Source organism: Xenopus tropicalis, chromosome 10 (genome assembly GCF_000004195.4).
Source record: "Xenopus tropicalis strain Nigerian chromosome 10, UCB_Xtro_10.0, whole genome shotgun sequence".
Classification (NCBI taxonomy): domain Eukaryota; kingdom Metazoa; phylum Chordata; class Amphibia; order Anura; family Pipidae; genus Xenopus; species Xenopus tropicalis.
The window spans coordinates 15,197,269-15,220,054 of NC_030686.2; the positions used below are offsets into that span (position 1 = coordinate 15,197,269).

Consider the following 22,786-nt stretch of genomic DNA (forward strand, 5'->3'; position numbering starts at 1 on the left):
AGATCAGCCAGGGGCAGTTTCAGGTAATGTAAACAGACCTGCCTAACTACCCTCAAAAGTTCAAAAACTACTTAGGGATGTCAATCACAACCTTTGATGAGCTGCTGGATATTTGAAGACCAAAGCTTGTTCGTGCACAGACTTTGATAAGGTATCCTGTTTCACCAGAGGAACGATTGGATCTAACTCTAAGGTTGGTACGTTATACAAAAACTCTGCTGTGTTATCATTCTTTAATCTTCATAGTCTATCATCCTTTTGTTATATATATATATATTTTTTTTTTCTCCATCTTGTTTGTGCGAGGTGGTATTAGCAAATGTGGCTTACCAATCTTATGATCATAATTTTGTAACTAAAAACCCCTGTTTTTATAAACACATGCACTAGCAAAGATAATTTACTTATGAAACAGGGGACCAGGGAATGTGCATTGATCAATCCCCCTCTCTTTTTTGTATGCTTGTAGCTAATTTGGCCAGATCAGTCGCACTTCCATTGTATTTGTATACTCTATTTAGCCTTGGAGTGCTCCCACAACCCCTTTCTATGTATCTATATATTTTAGCAGAGTTATTCTGCAGGAAGAATGGCCAAACTTCCATGTGGGTTAGCACCCCCACACCAGTCCCTTTAATGGTGGTCTTATGCCTTTAATAAAATGGGTGTTGGTTAATGGGAAGTCTCACCCTTTACAAACCGCAAGCTGGGGAGGATTAAGCCTGTAGAACCAAGCTGTGGTCCTGGCAATCTCTCTCTATAAAAGCAGAAGGCATGGGGGTGACTAAGCCCTTTGACTCAAACCAGCCCCCAGGTCAAGAATGGCAACAGTGCCACTTCTTGGCGACCCCAGGGTGCCGAAAAAGCACAGTGAGGTGGTGGCTCACGCTGCACTAAGTACGGCACTTTGCACATGGCACTTTAACTTTTATGCTACACTCGCTTCTTTTGCCCCGGCCTTTTGGCTAGAGCAAAGAAAATTTTTATAATTCCGGCCGTCAGGCTGGGGCCGTATGCACGGCACTCCCTTTTATTTATTCACTCCTTGTTTTGTCACTCCACTTTTTTATGTGTGACCCTTTCTAATGGGTTTGAGGGTGCAGTTGCCCATTCGGGTATGCCCCACAGACCAAGGGGAGGACAGTGTGGCCATTAGGTTTCCGGTCTCTCCCCGACACAAAAAACAAGACTGCGGCTTTGTTTTTGTACCTCGGAGGAAGCTTCGGCGGAACCCGGAGGAAAGGGACTCTCCCTAGCTTTGCGGCGAAGGAGAGTCCGAAGACCCTTGCCCCCGTGAGCCTTTTGGTCCGGGGGTCGGGGATGTAAAGGGGCTCTCCCTAGCTTCGGCGAAGGAGGGCTCGAAGACTCGTTTTTCGCCGCGCCTTTGGCCTGTGGAATTGAGTAGAGGCTATCGTCCCTTTTGGGGCTGGCCAACCACGCACCTTCATGCACTTTGTGTGGATTTTGCACTTTGCACTTTTTGCACTTAGGAAGAAAGCATGACCTCGGGTTAAAAAAAAAAAACAAAAAAACAGTGCCGCTTCTCTGCCTTTTGGCTAAGATCAAGTGTAGTATCTGTTCTTGGCGTGGGGGGGGGATGCATCCTAGCTAAGGGATGCATTGATCTGCCCCTCCTCACTGCTGGGCAGAGAGGCACTTGATCCTCTGGCCAGAGGGCCGGATTGCATATTGAGCCTGAGTTGTCAGTGCCCCAGACCTTGCGAACCTGAGGTGCCCTAACTGCACGGGTGGACTCCCACGGGCAGAATGGGTATGAGCACATCCTCACTCTTCATGCTTTTCACTCACTCCTATGTCCTGGGCCTTTTGGCTAGGGCAAACAATTTTTAAAATTCTGGCCGATAGGCTGGGGCAGGTCACTGCACTTTTTATGAATTTTACCCCACCCTTATTTATTTTTCACGCACTTATGCACTTTTTTGCACTTATTTGGATCGGGTGCTTACCCCTCGGGGCTGCACTGATCTAGGGGAGGGATGTGTGGCCTTTTGGCTCCTTCTCTCCCTGAAACCGGCCCCTGGAGCGGGCGCAAATCGTTGATGGGACTTCTTCTGAGGTCCACTGGTGTCCGGACCTCTTCTTGGCTTCGGCTGAGAGGGGGATGGATAAAGGGGCTCCCCTAGCTTTGCGGCGAAGGGAGTCCGAAGACCCTTGCCTCCTGCTGTGCCTTTTGGCCGGGGAGGTCGGGGATAAAGGGGTCCACCGTAGCCTTTGGGTGAAAGTGGACCTGAAGACTCCTTTTCTATGCTGCGCCTTTTGGCTGGTAGTCTCTGGGTTTTAACAGACTAAGTCTCTTTAGTGACTTAGTCACAGGCACCCTACTGCACTATGTGTTGCACTTTATTGTGAGCACTTTTTTTGCACCGGGTGTAACTTGAAGCACGCTCAGGCTTCAATAAAAAAAAAACAGTGCACGGGAGTGCCAGCCTTTGAAAAATATGACCAGAAGTAAATAGATAGGACCACCATACGGGGTTTACCTTGACGTGGTATGGTGGCTTACCAATCTTATGATCATAATTTTGTAACTAAAAACCCCTGTTTTTATAAACACATGCACTAGCAAAGATAATTTAATTATGAAACAGGGGACCAGGGAATGTGCATTGATCAATCCCCCTCTCCTTTTTAGTATTAGCAAATGTACCTAAATTGAACTAACTTGTTGATGATGCTTGGCATATATTAATAAATATTTGTGTTGTCTATTTAAGATTTTTAGCAACTGGACAGCCCTTTTCGTCACTGTGCTACCAATTCCTTGTTGGTCGGTCTACTTGCGAGCAGATTTGGTCAGACCTTCATGACATTGTTATGCCATGTCCAAATGAGCAGCAATGGCAGAAAATTGCTATTGAATTCTACATGAAAACTCATTTTCCAAATTGCTTGGGTGCATTGGATGGGAAACATATAAGAGTTGTCATTCCACCAAATAGTGGATCAAAGTACTGGAACTATAAAAAGTGTTTTTCAATAGTCCTTCTAGCAGTTGTTGATGGAAACTACTGTTATTCAGTAATAGATGTTGGAGCCTATGGAAGCACTGGAGATTCCAGGGCATTCAAAAATTCAGTGCTAGGAGAAAAGTTGCATGATGGTTCACTATCCCTTCCCCAGCCCAATCCATTACTTGGAACAACAGCACCAGATTTGCCACTGGTGTTTGTAGGGGATGAGGCCTAACAGAAAACCTTATGAGGCCTTATCCAAGAACTCAAAGAAGTATAATGAAAAGACTTTTTAACCATAGACTTTCAAGAGCACGACGTATGGTGGAATGTGCATTTGGAATTCTTTCAAACGAGTGGAGAGTTTTTCACACTGCAATTAACTTGGAGCCTGATTTTGTGGCCATCATCGTAAAGGCATGTTGCATCCTTCACAATTTGGTCCGTCAGCATGATGGTTACATGTATCAGGACACGCTTTCAGATGACATACCTGATCTTGAATGGGCAGCTGTGAGAGGTCCTGTTGGAGCGATGAGAATTCATAGTTATTTTATGTCGCCAGATGGAGCAGTACCATGGCAGTTAAACTGCATGGAAGCATTTTGTTTTTCTTTGAATACTGCACTTTGTCATATAATTCATAGTGATGTGTGACTTGTTTATACAAATATGATTTCTTATGGAGTTTCGTTTCACAATAACCTTTTTTTGTAGCACTGCAGTTTCTTTGGGGGTAAACAAAAGATATTCTATATCGCTGTGTGTTTGTTTTTTAAATAGGCCAAGCAACAAAATTATTGGAATGAATTGGTGGTGACTAACATTGTGGCAAGGGGCAAAGTACAATACCTTCAACACAGTGTGGTGGGACAGGTTCTAAAGTAATTTGGCTAATCCACTCACTAGCCTTTGGCAAGGAGCAAAGTACAATACCTTCAACACAGTGTGGTGGGACAGGTGCTAAAGTAATTTGGCTAATCCACTCACTAGCCTTTGGTAAGGGGCAAAGTACAATACCTTCAACACAGTGTGGTGGGACAGGTTCTAAAGTAATTTGGCTAATCCACTCACTAGCCTTTGGCAAGGGGCAAAGTACAATACCTTCAACACAGTGTGGTGGGACAGGTGCTAAAGTAATTTGGCTAATCCACTCACTAGCCTTTGGCAAGGGGCAAAGTACAATACCTTCAACACAGTGTGGCGGGACAGGTGCTAAAGTAATTTGGCTAATCCACTCACTAGCCTTTGGCAAGGGGCAAAGTACAATACCTTCAACACAGTGTGGTGGGACAGGTGCTAAAGTAATTTGGCTAATCCACTCACTAGCCTTTGGCAAGGGGCAAAGTACAATACCTTCAACACAGTGTGGTGGGACAGGTGCTAAAGTAATTTGGCTAATCCACTCACTAGCCTTTGGCAAGGGGCAAAGTACAATACCTTCAACACAGTGTGGTGGGACAGGTGCTAAAGTAATTTGGCTAATCCACTCACTACCCTTTGGCAAGGGGCAAAGTACTATACCTTCAACACAGTGTGGCGGGACAGGTGCTAAAGTAATTTGGCTAATCCACTCACTAGCCTTTGGCAAGGGGCAAAGTACCATACCTTCAACACAGTGTGGTGGGACTGGTTCTAAAGTAATTTGGCTAATCACTCACTAGCCTTTGGCAAGGGGCAAGAGACAATACATTAATGTTAAAGATGCTAAAGTAATTTGGCTAGTCCACTCAATACAGATCCAATATACAAAGGTATGAATATTACAAAAAGCTTGGTACCTGATCACAAATGACTATATAACTGTACTGGACACATTTTTCTACAGTTTATTTATAGAACACAATACATATTCTGTGTATTATATCCCTATAACATACAGTTTGGTCATTTCCCTATGGGACCAAACCGTAAATTATATCCTTATAAACAGTGAATAGTAATGTCATCAGTTATAATTGGAGCTTAGTGATGTCATTTCTGTCACGACTCACTAGAACTTGTGCCTTATAATAAATAAAGTACCCCCTATTGTAAAATATAAGGATATTATCAGTCACTGAGGATTTTCATGACCTGTATAAAAGCACACTAAAAGGGGATACTTTATTTGCTATATAAACGTTGGATGTATGTATGTATGTATGTATGTATGTATGTGTATATATATATATATATATATATATAAATATATATATATATACACATACATACATAAATACATAGTATATATATATTCAAAAAATGGCAAGATATTTATTACTCCACACTAGATATGAGATATGATATAAGATATGAGTGTGGAATAATAAATATCTTTGCATTGTTTGAATATATTTTTTGCTATCAGTGCTTTGCTTTAGAGTATGTGCATAAATATTTTATGGTGAGCGCCCAGCTTTCAATATGTGATTGGTGAGTGGAAGAAAAAGAGATATATTTAACACTATAGGGTTGATTCACTAAAGTGTGTTAAAACGAGCGCTATTTATAGCATGCGTTAAAAGTGTTATCACGTCTAATTTTTCACGTCTTAACGCACGATTCACTAAAAGGATATTTGCGTTAATTTAGATGCTGTTTGCGCTACTTAAGTCGCAAAAAATATTTTCGTGCGGTGTTTGACGGAATGCACGCTAATCAACGCATCGCACACAAATAGTCGCTGCGTGCGAAAAAATGCACGCCATATTAGCCATACACACCATTACTTTCGTAAAACTACTTTTCTGAAAATGCCCATTTCCCTGCAAACTGGCGGCTGCATCACTCTGGGGCCAACACAGACTTGAATAAATCCTACTGCAAAGTCCATATTGTGTTGCCAAAAGCTCATTAACTGTACTTTTCTATAATTACCGCCTGCCCCAAGTAGGTGTTACTTTTCGCACAGACTAATGCGATATTTAGTGCGTCTAAGTGTTTGTGAAGCGTGCGTCAGTATTATCTCTGTGCGATAATTAATGCAATGTGGTAAAATAAATTAAATTATTGCCGTGTGGCATAGATTATAAGCAGCCGGCGCAAACGGCTAACTTGCTGCTGCAGCCGTCTAATGGCATAATATATGCCAATCTGATTTGGCCAAATTGCCCTTTTTTTATCTCCTTCTTTGGGCTGGTTGGGCAAGGTTTCCTTGGAAAACAGAACATGCAAGAAAAAAATCTGTATGTTACCTTTTTACATAATTTATATTATTCCCATAGTTTAAATTATTTAGTTCCAGGAGCACATTTTGGATCATAATCATAAAAGCCCCTTGGTTCCTGTCTCCTCTCTCTGTATGGTGTTTCCATGGACTAGATAGGCAATATTTTCTATTGGGATCTGGGGGAGTTTGTGTATGTGGTAAAACAGTTATAGTTTCTTTTCCCCCTTTCCTGAATTGTGTTCATTTCTACTTTGAAATTTAGCAGCCTGCAGACTAAGGGCTTTGGCACACGGGGAGATTACTCGGCCACAGCAAATTTCCCTTGTTGCGGGCAACTAATCTCCCCGAAATGCCACCCCACTGGCTACAATGTAAATCGCCGGTGAAATGGCATACGCGGCGCCGCGATTTCCCTGAAATCGCGAAAGTTGCCTTGAGAGGCAAAGGGAAATTTGTTGCGGGCGAGTAATCTCCCTGTGTGCCAAGGCCTTAAAAGTAATTCGTATGCAGCAAAGCAATGTGGAGTCATACCCTCCGGTTTCTCCACAGGCTCAGCTTGGCAAGCCCAAGCCTCCTCTTCCCCCTTCCTCCTCATGATTATGTGTGCCTGAAATCAAAACAACACCTTATGTGCATACTTCCTGCTTCTTCTAGGGCCTCTATCTGCTGTCTGGGCCCAAAGCGGGGGGGGGGGGGGGGGGTGGGCAAGGGGAGCCAGGGAGTGTGGTCAATATGTATGACCCATGTACCCATGCCTTTCTACTCCAAAGTACCAAGTACACCAGGGGTCCACTGAACAGTTTGATGCCCAATATGTATAGGTTTACCTAAGTATGTGGCATGTAGGGGCCCCAATGGGAACATACCCCCATATGATCTATCATTTCTGTCACCCACCCCAAATATAAACCCCAGAGGTCTACTGAACAGTTTGATGCCCACTATACATAGTTTAACAAAGCACATGGCACTTAGAGACCCCCAAATATACCTTGTGCTCACTACTTTCATGGCTTACCTTTACCTAAGTCATAAACACATGGCAGTTTTATGTGGGGTAGAAGCTGCAGAAATGTAGTTTGACCCCTAAAAACCATATATTTTTTAGAAAGTACACATTCTGACAAATCCAACAAGGGTAAAGAGTCCTTTCTACACCAAAGTACCAATCTGCAAAGCTTTCCTAAAGTTAGTGGTTTTTATGACTTTTCTGAAAAACGCCTAAAATTGTTGCAATTTGCTACATTTATCTTACAACATTTCTTACATATAATGACACATCACCCTAAATATAAATGGCAGACATCTACTGAGCAGTTTGATGCCCAATATGCAAAGATTTACCAAAGTATGTGGTGTACAGAGGCACCCAAATAAAAAATGTGCACAGGAATTTTCTCAGCTGTCAACTCAGTTTCTTCAAAAAAAGACCAATGACCATGTATTATAAAAATAAGCATAAAAATGTTGCAATTTGCCGCATTTATCTCACACAATTTCTTGCATATAATGTCAAATCACCCAACATAGGAACACCTAAGGCCTACTGAACAGTTTGATGCCCAATATGCATAGATATACCAAAGTCTGCGGTATGTACTGACCCCAAAATGAAAATAGCGCATAAGGATTTCTCGCCTGCCAGCTCAGCTTTTGCACACAGAGCCCCCTTGTCAGCGTATTATGTGCCGTAACCCCCCTAACTACACAGAGACCACCAGAAAACCATATTTTTTTGGAAAGTACACATTCTGATGAATTCAAAATAAATTATTTTTCTACACCAAAGTACAACATGGCAAAGCTATGCTAAAAACAGATCAGGAACACTTATACAGGGATAAAAATGCAGTAAAACCACAAAAATTGTGCAAATTAGTGAAACAAAAAAATAAGTCACACGACAGCGTAATTGGTGGTCAGAATATCTGATCCAATAGTCACGTTGTCAAAATAAACAGTTTTTAGGGAAAAGAAACTAAAAAAAGAAGTAAAATGAAACAAATCCAACAAGGGTAAAGAGTCCTTTCTACAGCAAAGTACCACTCTGCAAAGCTTTCCTAAAGTTAGTGGCTTTTATGACATTTCAGAAAATCGCCTAAAAATGTTGCAGTTTGCCGCATTTATCTCACACAAATTCTTGCGTACAATAGTCACACTGTCAAAATAAACAGTTTTTAGGGAAAAGAAACTAAAAAAAAAAAGAAGTAATATGAAAAAAAATTGTAAATTTGTGTATAAATGTGTGTACACAAAAGTTGTAAATTTGTGTATAAATGTGTGTACACAAAAGTTGAGTGACAGTGTGACAGTGTGTATATGAGTGTATATAAGTGTGCAAAATGGAAAAATAAAAAACCTGTGCTAAATTGTGTGCTGTATGTGTGCGTAAATGTATGTAAGTGTGTGTAAGTGTGTGTAAAAGTGTGTATGAATGCAAAAAAAAATTACACTTACCTGTCCTGAAGCACAAATCTCTTGCCTGGTCCTTCTAGCTGCAGTCCTGGCAGGAAGTCAGTGGGAGGTGGCGCTGGGGGCGAAAGGAGGAAGCAGGAAAAGCAGCAGATGCGATGTGATCAGTCGGTCCTGCGACAATCGCATTGCAGGACCAACGGGGCTCGTCGCCGAGGGGGTTGGGGGCACATCTGGTTGAAAGCCGCCGGTGCAAAGAGAATCCCTTTGGTACCAATAACATAGGTACTACGTTGTTGACACATAACTGCTTTTTTTAAAATAACATAGTACCTACATTGTTGGTAGGGAAAGGGTTAAATGTATGTTTACTAATGCAAGGAGTCTGTCTGGAGGTGCTGGCGTTGGAGCGGAAATATGATGTGATTGGTGTTGCTGAAACATGGTTCAATGAGTCACATGACATGACATGAGTTAATATTGGGGGGTATACATTGTTTGGGAGGGACAGGGGCAATAGAAAAGGAGGAGGAGTGTGTCTGTTCATTAAGCAGGAATTAAAAGCAAATATTAAGGAGGAAGTGATGGGGGTAACAGAGGGAGCTGAATCCTTATGGGTTGAGCTTCTCACAGATAGTAAGGAATCTACCAAACTAATTGTAGGGGTAGGCTATAGACCCCCTAATGTAAGCGAAGAGGAGGAGGCCCAGCTCCTGTTGCAAATAGAAAAGGCTGCTAGTTTGGGGCAAGTGATAATAATGGGGGATTTTAATTACCCTGATATTGACTGGGGCAATAGTACTGCCAGGACAGTAAATGGGAACAGGTTTATAAACTTGCTGCATGACAACTTTATGTCACAGGTTGTTGAGGAGCCAACCAGGAACCATGCTATACTAGATCTAGTGATCTCTAATGACCCAGACCGTATAGCAAATGTGCAAGTGGTTGAACCCCTGGGTAATAGTGACCATAATGTTATTTCATTTGATGTTTGGTGCAGGAAACAAATATAAACTGGGGCAACAAAGACAATGAATTTTAGAAAAGCAAATTTTAGCTCCTTAAGGGCAGTGCTTCAGGGCATAGATTGGGGCATTATGTTTTCTGATAAAAACACAAAGCAGAAACCCCCCCAAAAAATTTTAAGTATATTAATAGTAAAAAGATGCAGGTTGAGAGTGTGGCCCCATTGAGTTATAGTAACAATATGGTTACAGCGGATACAGAAAAGGCAGATGTGCTTAACCAGTTCTTTTCTTCTGTGTATACAGTAGAGGAGCCAGAGGGCCAAGTCTCACCCAATAGCTGCACTGTTGCCTCAGCTACAACTACACAGTGGTTGGCACAGGATATGGTGCTTAAAGGGTTACACACAATAAATGTAAACAAGGCACCTGGGCCAGATGGAATACACCCTCGGGTACTGAGAGAGCTAGGGGCAGAATTACAGTGGCCCTTGTTTCTGATATTCTCAGACTCTCTTTCATCAGGTATGGTACCTAGAGATATTATATTCTAGGCTAATCTTTCTCAATTTGCTCATTAACCTTCTGTGAGGTACTGTATCAAACGCTTTAGCAAAGTCCAAGTAGATGACATCAACTGCCATTCCAGCATCGAGGTTCCTACTCACCTCCTCATAAAAGGCGACTAAATTAGTCTGGCAAGATCTGTTACCCATAAAACCATGCTGGCACAAACTAATATTATTGTGAACTGCAATGTATTCAAGTACCCTATCCCTTATTACCCCTCCCAAAAGTTTTCCTACTACTGATGTCAGACTAACAGGCCTATAGTTTTCAGGCTGAGAACGGTATCCCTTTTTAAATAACGGCACCACATTAGCAATCCGCCAGTCTCTCGGCACCATGCCAGACCTCAACGAATCTTGAAAAGTTAATTGAAGAGGCTTGGCAATCACAGCGCTCAGCTCATTTAATACCCTGGGATGAATCCCATCCGGCCCTGGACCTTTGTTTACCTTTACATGTTCAAGTCTCTTTTGAATTTCCTCCCGAGTGACCCACGCGTCAGTAGCTAAATTACTAGAACTGGGCATATTAAAAGGGAAGCCTTCATTATCTGGCTCCTCAGATGTATAGACAGATGAAAAATAAGAGTTCAAAATTTCTGCTTTTTCCCCGTTCTCATCAACCAACTTACCCCCCCGTGATAATAAGGTTCCCACCCCTTCTTGCTTAATTTTTTTACTATTTATATATTTAAACAAATAATTTTGGATTCCTTTTACTCCTAGCTGCAATATCCCTTTCCATCTCTATTTTAGCTTGCCTGATAGCTTTTTTGCTGCTTTATTTGCCCCCTTGTACCTGAACAAAGTTTCCTCTGCCCCAGCTAACTTGAATGCTTTGAAAGCACATTTTTTCTTACCAACCTCAACCTCAAAATAAATACAGCAGAATAAAATAAGAAAAGCAGAGCATGATAGAGACAGCAGAGCAAGATGGCAAGAGAAGGACAAGGCGGAGACAGTAAATCTTTATATCAGTGTGGCACAACGCTGGGTGGCAGGGTTTGGAGCCATGGGTCCCCATAAAGGGAAGAGAGCTAACGGATTAGTCAAGGGCAACATGAATGCAAGACCTGGCTGTAGGTAAAAGCCTTAGGAGCTTTGCGTATAATCCAGATACCATGTGTGAGCAATGGTGGATAAGATGTGGAATGGAAAACTTCAATGCCACATCTACCAAATCTCCCGTTTTGACAAAACGTTTTAACAACAAGGGGGCATGAATGATTTCAACAATATTCCAATGGTCCAATATTCGCCAATCAGGAGTTGGTGCATGCATTTCCTCATAAACCTATATCATAAAATAAATTGCATGGAACTACAGAGTAAGAAGCCAAATTCCTATGTTTGTGCTGATTTGCCTCCCTCTGTTGAGCAAATGTCCATTGAACAGTCTGTTCTGGTACTGAGCGGCCAGACGTGAGCTTATCAGCAACATGAAAGCCCTGTTCTAGCATTTTATCCTACAGTCTTGCGCAACTCTGTAATTCCCTTCCCCAGTGCAGAAAAGTTAAGGAAGGTGATCGTCTGGGTTTATAAATATTTGCTGGGCTAAAAGTTACATATAACAAAAAGTATCCAAAGTACATCCATAGTATTTGCACGTCAGGTTTTTGTGTGGCAGATTTTCCCACAACATTTAAGTGGCCAGTAACAACATTATTATGGAACAGGGGAACCAACAGGTTTATGGTGAGGTGGGATAAAACCAATGAAGAGTAGTCTCATTAAAATATTGTCATAAAATAAGAAAGATAAGTAAGGAAAGACTTGTTTAATTTTGTGTTTTTAAAAATAATATACCCCTGTAGTAAAATATGAAATTATTAGTAGGGGGTACATTATCCCTTATAATACACGAGTGATACTCAGAGTTCCCTGTATAACTCAGCCTGCAGCCTTGTGCCTTTATATGGGCACAGAACCCCTCAGTGACTGCTAATATCCTTATCATTTACAGTAGGGGGTACATTATCCCTTATAATACACGAGTGATACTCAGAGTTCCCTGTATAACTCAGCCTGCAGCCTTGTGCCTTTATATGGGCACAGAACCCCTCAGTGACTGCTAATATCCTTATCATTTACAGTAGGGGGTACATTATCCCTTATAATACATGACTGATACTCAGAGTTCCCTGTATAACTCAGCCTGCAGCTTTGGAATAATTTACACTCCTCCACAGAGATACAGGTAATTAAAGATCCAGTGCTGGAATGATTAAGTCCATATTCAGGGTAAGACTCGAGTGCTGGAGCATTAGAAGATCCCCTGGATCTCCAGGCTATCAGCTATTCATTATTTTTAGCACAAGCTGTGCCTATCACCAATAACATTTGTCACATGTAATTAGTGAGGGTGGGCTGTGGATGTCTCACCAGGGTCTTTGGAGGCCTCATCCAAAACTGTCCATATTCCTCCCAGCTGGTAATGTGATAAGGGGACCAGTAACTTACAGAGGTTATAGCTTGCATCAGTGCTCGGCCTTTTGGCTAAGATCAAATGTAGTATCAAAAAGAGAAACGCTTGGTCCTCTGGCCATTAGCAAACTTCATGAAAGCCGAGGAGCTGTGTCCCCATAAGAAAGAGTGCCTGACTTATTTTTAGTTTTTTTCCTGGCCGCCAGCCATAGCCTTACCAAGGCAATTAATGGCATTGCACCCGTACACTTCAGCACCTTTTTTGTGTTTGATTTGTGCACCCTGGATGGGTGTCATAGTCCTTTGGGCTTGACCCCAGGCCAAGACTTACATTGAGTCCCCCTAGCTGAAAGGCGAAGGGGAGTCCAACAACCTGGTGGGGCTCACCCTAGCTTCAGTGAAGGTGGACCTACCTGCCCATGCTGTTCGTTGGCAGATGCCTGGGACACACGAGCATCGGAGCCCATGCCTTCGGGTAGGACTCACAGGCGATGATTCAATATCATCAGTGCAGTTGCCAACAGCAATTAATCAGCAATCTGCTTCAATCAAATAAAAGCAAAAAGCTGATTGGCTGCCATGCGAAACTGTGCTGGACCTCAGATGAAGCCCAAGGTGTTTAAAATACAAGCAAGTGCTTCAGTATCTCCCTCATGATGCTTGGAGTGCAGAATACGCCTGAGCAAGCCAATACTCAAACTGCGGCCTAGAAAGGATACAGTGGAAGTGAGTGATTTGATTGATTTTTATTGCATATTTATAATTAGTAGATTTCAATAGAGATTTATTTTAAAGATAGATACACATCTCTCTATTGTTATAGTTATTCATATGTAACCCAGTTCTCTGTACTATTTGTATATAAATATAATGGATAGAGACAATATTTAACAACAAGATTTCCCTCTTTGCAGTCTCTCCTTCATTAGATGATTCACGTGTCTCAGACAAACACGAGACAAAGGTGATGATCAGTATGTTATAGGAGTCCTTAATGATGCTCTTGGCACAAATATATAACGGTAAGTGCTTTATTATAATATAACACATTTTGAAATACAATGGAAGTGATAGACAGAGATAGATATTAGACATATATAGATAAGTTAAATACAAGTTGGGCTACAAGTTATTTCTTTTGTCATTTGCTCAGATCCAACACAAATTTTGGGAAGAAGTTGAGGAATTAAAGAAGCATTGGTGGGAATGCGATGGCCCTTGCCAAAAAGTAGTGAAAAGAGCAAGAAACCTGGGTCCCATCTCCAGGGAACGCTGGTTCCGAGAGCATGAGCAGACAGGTGGAGGCAATTTCGTAAAGACCTCTGAGCCTGAGGGTTATGCACCAAAGAAAAGAAAATTTGAAAAGGCCACTGAGCCTAAGGGTCCTGCACAGAAGAAAACAAAAACCTAGACTGTAAAATCCCTCACTATGGGAATGCTAAGCCAAGGCCATACAGTACAGCTAATAAAAGGTTTGGAGAAAACATTTGGCCCCTATAGAGAGCTGGAATGAGATGTTTCAGTCAAATGTAACAGTTGCAATGGCAAAGGACCATGTAATGCCAGCTTGCCCAGCATTCATAAGAAGATCTGAAATACCTTAACATCTAGGAAGAAATAAATCAAACAGGTAATTTTGCTGCAGTTTATGCCTGGGCAATTTATATTATTGCTGCATTTTAAGTGAATCTCTAATCATTCTATAAAAATGAACAATATGTTGTGCTTTTGATTCTTAACAGATAACTTGTAAATGAATGAAGGACATGGCAGTGTATAAATAGCTGTGTATCAAAGATAGTATACGTTCAATTACTCCAGCCCAACAATGATTTGTTTCTTATAAATAAGAATATACCCTAACAGAGTTAACAGAAGAGCCCTATATACAACAAGGGATGAACAGACTAGTCCAGCTACTTCAGACATATTGGCTTCCAATGGCACAGGTAATCCCCTAAGTACCTTGTATGGTGGGGAAGGGGACTACCATACTTTATATTCCATTTCTTGTATTCTTACTGTAAAATTCCTCTTCAACTCGGTACTCTCTTTACATAACTGAGGGTCATTTTATTGTATTTCTGTTCATTTATTTTCCTTCTCTTGCCATTAGGTTCCATGGAACAGACACAACTTGATCGCCCAGGAGAGATGCAAGATGGACCACTCTTCCTAACTTGTCCCACGGATATTTTCCCTTCTTAAGTCTTCTTGCTATAAGGTTCATGGGATAGCCACAGGTGGTTTGTCTAAGGAGAGATCCAAGATGGCTAACTGATGGCTAAAGGTCCCCATACACAAGGCGATTTCACTCGTTGTGCGACGAACGATTATATCGACAAACGATCGTATGGCAATCGGGTTTCCATACGATATGCCATCCACGGGCAGCTATAAATTTGCAAAAGATTTCATCGTATCATTATTGTAAAATACGTACGATCGTACATCTACGACCGATCCAATGTCGTGGTGGAAGCGGTATTTATTTATTTATGTTCGTTGACTTTCGCTGCTGGCAGTCATGACATGCGCAGAGAACAATCGTTCGAAGACAAATGTCTGACACTCACACCAACTGGCAGATTTTATCGTTAAACGACTAAAATTTTTAAACCTGGCCGATCGATTTTGGGGACGATAATGTCGGGTCGATTAGTGGGCCGACGATCGTTCGCACACCATCAACTATACGATAACTTAACGATAGTATCGGATCGTTCGGGAATCGGTCGTTTGACAGTGAAAAATCGGCCCGTGTATGGGGGCCTTTACTCTTCTTGAACCTTCAAGGAGATCTTCTCTACTTACTGTACTTTCCATATCATAATTAAACAACTGCTTTAACTACATTTTACTTGTTCTTATGCGGTTTCTAAGTATTTCTCCAAATCAGGATCTTGCAAAAACAGTTTTTTGGTGGGATTGGTTAGTTCCTAGGCAAATCCTAAAACTGATTTCAACACTAATTAAAAGATTAAAAACAAAAGAGATGCAAACAGCTCCGCTATTAAAGACATGTATAGAGATTATAAGGGACAATAGCCTCATTCACTAACAGCAGAAACAGGCTTGTATAACTCAGTTTTTCCCTTCCCCTGTGTTGTAAAGAATGTGATCATCTGGGTTTATAAATATTTGCTGGGCTAAACGTTACATATGACAAAAAGTAATAACACAAGAAAAAGGGAAAGTTGTGCTCAACCACTAAATTGTAAACCATTAGGCGGGGATGCAATGAGGCTGTGACCACAAAATACATATAAACAACCGCAAAAAATCCTCTGCACTCACCCATTATCAATATGTAGAAATAGGACATTAGGGCATTTCTGTGCATTCAGCTACTAAGAAATGCCTCTTCCCCCCAGACCCAAAAGTGCGATTGTTTGTCCGTACATTGCAATATACTTCAAGCTGGCCAACCACGTCAAAGTCATCCCTTCTGGCCAGTCCTACACTGACTGACCTATATAAGTAATTTAAGATTAGTACTGAGCAAAGGGACTAAGTTTTACCTGCAACATTCTTGCTTATAAGGTTAAAACTCCCATATGGTTGCCCTTTTATTGGCTCCATTGGGATCAACTGACTGTAGCTGGGAATAGTGGGGGCTACAACATGGAGCTGGCCACTGCTCCTGTATAAGCAATAACACAAGAAAAAGGGAAAGTTGTGCTCAACCACTAAATTGTAAATCATTAGGCAGGGGTGCAATGAGGCTGCAATGAGGCTGCGACCACAAAATACATATAAACAACCGCAAAAGATCCTCTGCACTCACCCATTAATCCTTTCACTGCCAGCCGTTTTGAACAAAGCGGAACTTCTACTGCCAGACAGTTTTTGAACATTTTGCACTGTTTCACTTTAGGGGCCTTTCCTTGGGGGGACTTTTAGTTTACCCAGGAAAACAATATATTGTTTTTTTCAGGACAACCTAAGCTTTTAAAATATGGTAGAATTTTTGTGTAATTCCAATTTTGTAACAAGATATAGGCTTCTAAATGTCAAAAAAATGAAAAAAAATTATATTTTCCATAATATAAACACACATACCAGAAAAAAAAAATATTTTATGCATGAAAATACACCTGATTTGGAAAGTCCCATGTCTCCTGAACGTGCCAATACCAAATATATATAGTTTTATGGAGATTTCTCACATGTATAGGTCAAAAACTCCCAGCAGTACACTACCAAATTTCCAAAGCACTGCTCCAGAAAGCTGCATACTTTAGATTTTAAGGCCAAAAATTCTGCTAACAGAAAGTTTATCCCAGAAAATGTTACATTTTTAGAAAGAAGAGATTCTGGGGAATACAGAATAGGCACAACTGTCTGTCTACTCCAAACTATCAAGTCACAATGCTTTCCTAAAGTTATTGGTTTTTATCAAAATTTGTGAATTTTTTTTAAAATCACTTCAAAGCTTCCAGTCTATAGTATCTTAACTCCTAAAGGTCATAAAGTAACCAAATAAAACACCCTAAATATGAACGCCAGGGGTCCACTGAACAGTTTGATGCCCAATATGTATAGGTTTAGCTAAGTATGTGGCATGTAGGGGCCCCAATGTGAACATACACCCATATGCACTGTCATTTCTGCTTCTGCAAAATCAACATTTACATCATTACATGTGGGATAATGCTAGTAAAATTCACCCCAGAAAGCCATATATTTTTGGAAAGTACACATTCCCCCGAATCTGAAATGGGTACCCATGTCTTTCTACTCCACAGTACCAAGCCGCAAAGCTTTCCTAAAGTTGGCAATTTTGATAACATTTCCAAAAATCCACTCAAAGCTTCCAGTTTCCAGCATCTTATCTCCCACATAACATTAGGTGCCAAGATAAAACACCCTAAATATGAACGCCAGGGGCCCACTTAACAGTTTGATGCCCAATATGTATAGGTTTACCTAAGTATGTGGCATGTAGGGGCCCCAATGAGAACATACCCCCATATGATCTATCATTTCAGCTTCTGCAAAATCAACATTTACATCATTACATGTGGGATAAAGCTAGTAAAAAGTACATTCACCCCAGAAAGTCATATATTTTTGGAAAGTACACATTCCCCCAAATCTAAAATGGGTACCCATGTCTTTCTACTCCACAGTACCAAGCCATAAAGCTTTCCTAAGTTTGACGATTTTTATGGCATTTCCAAAAATCACCTCAAAACTTCCACTATACAGCATCTTATTTTCTACAGGTCATTAGGTACCAAGACAAAACACCCTAAATATGAACCCCAGAGGTCTACTGAACAGTTTGATGCCCAATATGTATAGGTTTACCTAAGTATGTGGCATGTAGGGGCCCCAATGTGAACATATACCCATATGTACTGTCATTTCTGCTTCTGCAAAATCAACATTTACATCATTACATGTGGGATAAAGCTAGTAAAAAGTACACTCACCCCAGAAAGTCATATATTTTTGGAAAGTACACATTCCCCCGAATCTAAAATGTGTACCCGTGTCTTTCTACTCCACAGTACCAAGCCGCAAAGCTTTCCTAAAGTTGGCAATTTTGATAACATTTCCAAAAATCCACTCAAAGCTTCCAGTTTCCAGAATCTTATCTCCCACATAGCATTAGGTACCAAGATAAAACACTCTAAATATGAATGCCAGGGGCCCACTGAACAGTTTGATGCCCAATATGTATAGGTTTACCTAAGTATGTGGCATGTAGGGGCCCCAATGAGAACATACCCCCATATGAACTATCATTTCTGTCATTTCAGCTTCTGCAAAATCAATACATTTACATCATTATATGTGGGATAAAGCTAGTAAAAAGTACATTCATCCCAGAAAGTCATATATTTTTGGAAAGTACACATTCCCCCGAATCTAAAATGGGTACCCATGTCTTTCTACTCCAAAGTACCAAGCCATAAAGCTTTCCTAAGTTTGATGATTTTTATGGCATTTCCAAAAATCACCTCAAAACTTCCACTATACAGCATCTTATTTTTTACAGGTCATTAGGTACCAAGATAAAACACCCTAAATATGAACCCCAGAGGTCTACTGAACAGTTTGATGCCCACTGTACATAGGTTTATCAAAGCACATGGCACTTAGAGACCCCCAAATATACCTTGTGCACACTAATTTCATGGCTTATCTTTACCTAATTCATAAACACATGGCAGTTTTATGAGGGGTAGAAGCTGCAGAAATGTAGGGTGACCCCTAAAATCCCTATATTTTTGGAAACTACACATTCTGACAAATCCAACAAGGGTAAAGAGTCCTTTCTACACCAAAGTACCAATCTGCAAAGCTTTCCTAAAGCTAGCGGTTTTTATGACATTTCAGAAAATCACATAAAAATGTTGCAGTTTGCCACATTTATCTCACACAATTTATTGCATACAATGGCAAATCACCCCAAATAGGAACACCAGAGGCCTACTGAACAGTTTGATGCCCAATATGCATAGATATACCAAAGTCTGCGGTATGTACTGACCCCAAAATGAAAATAGCGCATAAGGATTTCTCGCCTGCCAGCTCAGCTTTTGCACACAGAGCCCCCTGACAGCCTATTATATGCAGTAAGACCCCCGAACTACACAGGGACCCCAAGAAAACCATATATTTTTGGAAAGTACACATTCTGACAAATCCAACAAGGGTAAAGAGTCCTTTCTACACCAAAGTACCCATCTGCAAGGCTTTCCTAAAGTTAGTGGTTTTTATGACATTTGAGAAAATCGCATAAAAATGTTGCAGTTTGCCGCATTTATCTCACACAAAGGAAACTCATCCCAAATAGGAACACCAGAGGCCTACTGAACAGTTTGATGCCCAATATGCATAGATTTACCAAAGTCTGCGGTATGTACTGACCCCAAAATGAAAATAGCGCATAAGGATTTCCCGCCTGCCAGCTCAGCTTTTGCACACAGTGCCCCCTGACGGCCTATTATATGCAGTAAGACCCCCAAAGTACACAGGGACCCCCAGAAAACCATATATTTTTGGAAAGTACACATTCTGATGAATTCAAAATAGTTATTTTTGTACACCAAAGTTACACATGGCAAAGCTACGCTAAAACAGATCAGGAATACTAATATAGGGATAAAAATGTGCAAATCAATGAAACAACAAAATAAGTCACACAACAGCATAATTAGTGGTCAGAATATCTGATCCAATAGTCACGCTGTCAAAATAAACAGTTTTGGGGGGAAATAAAAAAAAAAAAAGAAGTAAAATGAAAAAAAAATTAAAAATTTTTTTAAAAGTTTTTGTGAGTTTGTGTATACATGTGCACATGTAAAAGTTGTGTGACAGTGTGTATATGAGTGTATATGAGTGTATATAAGTGTGCAAAGTGGAAAAAAAAAACAAAAAAAAAAAAACCTGTGCTAAATTGTGTTGTATGTGTGTATAAATGTATATAAATGTGTGTAAGTGTGTGTAAAAGTGTGTATAACTAAAAATAAAGTCACACTTACCTGTCTGAAGGTCAGATCGGTTCCCTGCTTCTCCTTCCTGCAGTCGCTGAGGAAGTAGGTGGGAGGCGGCTCTGGGGGGGGGAAGCAGGAAGCTGTACAAGCAGCAGATGCGATGCGATCGCATCTGCTGCTTGTAGGATGGTCCTGCGACAATCGCATCGCAGGACCATCCCCCCCAACCCCCTCGGCTCTTTGCCGAAGGGGTTGGGGGCACATCTGTCTCTCTGCACCGGCGGCTTTTGCCGCCGATGCAGAGAGAAGCGCTAAGGGAGAAAAAACGTAGGTACTACGTCGTTAGCAGGCAACTGCTTTTTTTAAAACGACGTAGTACCTACGGTCTTGGCAGGGAAAGGGTTAACACATTATGAAAAAAAGTATCCAAAGTACATCCATAGTATGTGCATGTCAGGTTGTCAATCCTAAAAATAATACTAAGTGGCTCAGTTTTTACGGTAACAGGAGGGGGAATGTGTGTATACAAGCCTCAGTGTATACTGTATAATCCCCAGGCTATCTTTCAAAGCTAAATGTAAATAAAGTGATAACAAGCTCACCCCGTAAGTTATGTGTTCCGGGTGTGTAAACCCCGGACCCTCCAACACACGACTTTAAAACAGTCCTGGCAATGTTATTGGGAAATACACTCACCAAAGACAAGTGGTGGTCCAGGTGCAGCGCCCTGAACCCGTAGCTTGAGGTATTAAGCGAACATCAGTTTGAAGAGAAATGGCACGCACTCCTTGGTCCACTAAAACTTGTCTTTATTGTAGAGATCTTTAAAGATCTCTACAATAAAGACAAGTTTTAGTGGACCAAGGAGTGCGTGCCATTTCTCTTCAAACTTATGTCAGGTTCTCAACAACATTTTTATGAAATAGGGGAACCAACAGGTTTATGGTGAGGTGGGATGAAACCAGTCAAAGAGTAGTCTTAATACAATGTTAATTTATATCACACTTGTAATAAATGTTTTTATTAAATAAGAAAGGAAAGGCTTGTTAAATTTTGTATATTATAAAATAACTTATAAGGATATTAGAATTCAGCTTGCAATTCCATGACCTGTATTATAGCAAATAAACTGCAGCCTTGTACCTTGCTACGGACACAGAATCCCTCATTGGATAAGGGATTTCATACCAGTATAAGGATATTTCCTTATACAGGTATGGGATCCCTTATCCAGAAACCCCTTATTTAGAAAGTTCCGAATTACAGAAAGGCCATCTCCCATAGACTCCATTATAAACAAATAGTTCTAATTTTTAAAAATGATTTCGTTTTTCTCTGTAATAATAAAACAGTACCTGTACTTGATCCCAACTAAGATATAATTACCCCTTATTGGGGCAGAACAGTCCTATTGGGTTTATTTAATGGTTAAATGATTCCCTTTTCTCTGTAATAATAAAACAGTACCTGTACTTGATCCCAACTAAGATATAATTACCCCTTATTGGGGGCAGAACAGCCCTATTGGGTTTATTTAATGGTTAAATGATTCCCTTTTCTCTGTAATAATAAAACAGTACCTGTACTTGATCCCAACAAAGATATAATTAATCCTTATTGGAGCCAAAACTATCCTATTGAGTTTATTCAATACTGAAATGATTTTTAGTAGACTTAAGTTATATATGGAGATCCAAATTGCTTAAAGATCCCTTATCCGGAAAACCCCAGGTCCCGAGCATTCTGGATAACAGGTCCCATACCTGTAATTTACAGTAGGGGGTACATTATCCCTTATAATACATGAGTGATACTCAGAGTTCCCTGTATAACTCAGCCTGCAGCCTTGTGCCTTTATATGGTCACGGAACCCCTCAGTGACTTCTATTATCCTTATCATTTACAGTAGGGGGTACATTATCCCTTATAATACATGAGTGATACTCAGAGTTCCCTGTATAACTCAGCCTGCAGCCTTGTGCCTTTATATGGTCACGGAACCCCTCAGTGACTTCTATTATCCTTATCATTTACAGTAGGGGGTACATTATCCCTTATAATACATGAGTGATACTCAGAGTTCCCTGTATAACTCAGCCTGCAGCCTTGTGCCTTTATATGGGCACAGAACCCCTCAGTGACTGCTAATATCCTTATCATTTACAGTAGGGGGTACATTATCCCTTATAATACATGAGTGATACTCAGAGTTCCCTGTATAACTCAGCCTGCAGCCTTGTGCCTTTATATGGGCACAGAACCTTCAGTGACTGCTAATATCCTTATCATTTACAGTAGCGGGTACATTATCCCTTATAATACATGAGTGATACTCAGAGTTCCCTGTATAACTCAGCCTGCAGCCTTGTGCCTTTATATGGGCCCAGAACCCCTCAGTGACTTCTAATATCCTTATCATTTACAGTAGGGGGTACATTATCCCTTATAATACATGAGTGATACTCAAGAGTTCCCTGTATAACTCAGCCTGCAGCCTTGTGCCTTTATATGGGCACAGAATCCCTCAGCAACCTATAAAATTCTTATACTTTACAGTAGGGGGTACATCATTCCTTATTTATCCTTTTAATCAACTGTAAACCGTCTAGAATAATTTGCACTCATCCACAGAGATACCAGGTAATTTATGATCTAGTGCTGGAAGTCCATATTCATTTTCAGACTGGAGTGCCAGAGCATTAGAGGATTCCCTGGAGGACGCAGGCCCTAAAAGACCAATCCATATATTATTTCTGACACAACACCAGTAACATTTGGCACATATAATTAGTGTGGGTGGGCTGTGGATGTCAGGGTCTCCTGTGGGCCTTAGGAGGCCTAA

At 40.8% G+C, this 22,786-nt stretch overlaps 1 long non-coding RNA gene and 1 pseudogene across 1 annotated transcript; both read left to right on the plus strand.

Annotated features, from left to right (window-relative positions):
* Window positions 1-18: 18 nt before the first annotated feature.
* LOC108648954 lies at window positions 19-3,729 on the plus strand. The gene is made up of 2 exons (XR_001925425.2): window positions 19-193; window positions 2,736-3,729. It is a non-coding gene; the product is annotated as an uncharacterized LOC108648954 (long non-coding RNA).
* On the plus strand, window positions 1,537-1,634 carry LOC116408087 (annotated as a pseudogene).
* Window positions 3,730-22,786: the final 19,057 nt, after the last annotated feature.